We start from the raw sequence: 3,358 nt of genomic DNA on the forward strand, positions 1-3,358 counted from the left end.
TCCAACAAAAATTCTCTCGCAAAATCTGTCTGTATTTCCGTAGGATAAAATTTGATGGAAATATCTGTTTGTAATAAATATTTTTCTAATAGTGGATGAGGAAGGGCCGCCGCAAGGGTGATGTCTGGCGACGTCAGGAGCTGAGAGGATGACAGCTTTGTGGAATGGTGAGAAGAGGATTTTCTGACACTGTTGTAGATTGTGGGGTGGTCGAGTGTGGAGAGTGGAGAGAGTTACTGAGTGATTTAGGGGTTCAAGTGAGGTTGGCTTGGTCATCTTCTTAGGGTTGGGGTTGGTTTTATTTAGGGATTTTTAGTAAACCGGTCCAGTTCGGTTCGATTAGAGTTTTTACTAGAAAAATTGAAAACCGAACCGAATCACAGAAAAATAGCAAAAATCATTTTTTCAATTTTTTGGTTTTTAGTTTGTTCGGTTTATGATTTTTTGGTTCGGTTGGTCAGTTTTGTTGGGTTTGGATCGATTTTGAACACCCGAAATTCACATTGCTGGAAAAATCACACACAACTTTTTGAAGCTGTTTTTTGGCCCAAAGTAGTTACAAAAGTGTTGGAGAGCTTCCTTAAACCTGCTTTAAGTCTGTCTTTGCAAACAAAACCAAGTCATCTACAAAACAAATATGTGAAATTTTAAGTCTTCCTCTTAAGAGTGTGACTGTGTGATAGATTCTTATTTATTGTTTTTAAGAATAAAGTACTCAAACTGACCATGAAATATTATAATGCTGACAAATCTGATCATAAAAGAACTAAAACTAACTTATAACTATGAAAGATGAAATTTCATAGATAGAACTACCCAAACTCTAATAATTTATCAAAAATTCTTAAATTGCCTCTTTACTCTAACCTAATCACTCTTAAACTCTAATCTCATCTCATCTCTAACGATAATAACGTTACTTCACACGGCCACTACAATCTCACTCCCTTCAATCCAAATTCCAAGATCCCTCCTCACCCACCCAAAACCCATCTTCAACCTTTCCCTCTCCACACCACCACCTTTCCCTCCCTCTCCCTCAAACTTACTCGTCCCCCGTCGCTCCCCTCGCCATCGCGATCGCGTGGCCTCCACCATTGTCACACAATCGTTCGCTTAGAAAACTTATTAGTAATAATAACAAAAGATTAACAACCAAATCGAAACAATAAGGAAATTTAAAAAAATTTCATCTCCAATGTTTAAAAGTAATCGCATCTTCAATATATTCTCAATCTCCATTCTTTAATGCTGTAATCTTATTCCTTCTCTTCTTCCGTTTCTTTCTGATAGAAGTATTTAGAATTTTTGTCACCAAAATTAATATAATTACATCTTGACATTTGTGGCTAATAGCTCTTCTCTTAGATGGCTATAACTTCGTAATCTTTTCATGTTTTTTTGAAGCATGCCCAAGCTAAGAAAGGGTTGGTAATAAAGGACTGTCTATTATTGATACCCTCAAGCTTTGATAAGATATGTTGTTTCTTCTTAAAAATGTGGCCGAAACCCTCCCTATTTCACACTTTAACTTTATCCATAAAGTTGCCTAAATTCAGCAGCAAATCTTCTAGGTTCGTACAACCCTCCTTGACCATATTATTATGATCTTCATGTAAAGGAGCTAGGAATCTAAATGGTCTATTACTTCCATCCATATGATTCATCTGAAAGTCTAGTAAGATGGGAAGATGGTCAGATTTGAGTTTTGATAAGTGTCTAATACTAAAGTCAGAGAAAAGATTACAAAATTCAAGGTTTCGATAAATGCTTTCTTTTGATATTACCCTTGCTCCATGTAAAGGGAGACGCTTCTTTGTACTTCTTGCCACCAAATCTTTCTCTTCTAGTGACTGTTTTTCAAAGTCGATAATAGTTATTTCCGGGTTCATACAGAAAGGGGGAAAGAAAAAACAATAATAACCTTTTTTCTCAACTACCACAACCATGATATAATTAAGGTGAAAACTCAGGTGCAGTCGACTTCACGTGAAATTGATAGTTAAGAGCTGTTAGATGAAAATTTAGTCAAATTAATCAAATCATCTAACAGCTCTCAGTTATCAACTTCACGTGAAATCGACTACACATGAGTTTTCACCTATAATTAAATACATGCGTTAATGAAATTCATAACATATATTAATTAATATACTAAAATAAGTAAGAATACAATCAAATTATGTGAACTCAGCAGAATATTCCTTTTAGGTACCATGATCCAATGACGGAAAATGGAAATTCATTAACAGAAGAACTAAAAGCCTAAAACATGTATTGGGTCAATCTTAATCAAACTACTGATTATATGTATTGAAAAAATCTTTTGTCCAGGACTTGTCTCCGAGGAATCTTGACTTCTATAATGTCTTTAGTGGGTTTCGTAGTTCGAGCCTTTTACTTTGGTTGAAAATGTGTTTTCTAATCTAGGAAGTGTAGAATTATTCTCACATTTATATAATATTTATTAGACGTTTAAATGGTATACTAATTAAAACTTTTTGTAAATTCACCTACTTTTATTATATAATATATAGATAATTTTTATGAGATTAGGTCATTTTGGTCGGTCTTTTGATTATATTACATTATTAATATTAATTTAGAGTATGTTTTGGAACCATAAAAATAAAAGACTTTTTCGTTCAAAATAGTCTTTTGAAAAATAAGATCATGTTTAATTTGAGTAATAATATGAAAATAAATTATAATCAAAACTAATAATTTTCAGAAAAAAAGTTTTTAGCAAAAATAATATTTTAAAATAATATTTCAAAAACTAATGTATTATTCTTAAATTGTAATGATTTTACTAATTTAATCTCAGGTATCAAATATTAAATTATATAAATAATAATTTTAAATATACTACTTAAAAATACATGCTAAAATCTAAACACAAGAAATTATTTTAAAACCAATTTTCTAAAGTAAAGAAATAAAATATTATTAACTAAAATCTTTTTTTTTTCCCGATCGATGAGACAAAATGAGTGGAATAATCGTATCTTTGTGAAATAACTGACCGCAAATTATGAATCTATGAATTAGTTTATTTATACAAAATATTTGACCCAACCAACCCAATTTGCCACCCTATATCTAAAAAAATGGATTTTGGTTAATAATGTTTGATTTGTTTAATTTAGGAAATAAAGATTTTATTTAATTTATTTAAGGAAAAATCATTATTATACACACCTCATCAACCAATAAATGCTCAATAAATTTAAAGACATATCTTTTTTTTTTTGGTGATATCTAATCTTAGCTTGTCTCCCTAGCATGACAAAATTTTCTAGCAACTTTAATTTTATTTATTTATTTATTTTTAGTAAAGTACAAATGAAGTAAAGGA

Source organism: Arachis hypogaea, chromosome 2, assembly GCF_003086295.3.
Source record: "Arachis hypogaea cultivar Tifrunner chromosome 2, arahy.Tifrunner.gnm2.J5K5, whole genome shotgun sequence".
Lineage (NCBI taxonomy): Eukaryota > Viridiplantae > Streptophyta > Magnoliopsida > Fabales > Fabaceae > Arachis > Arachis hypogaea.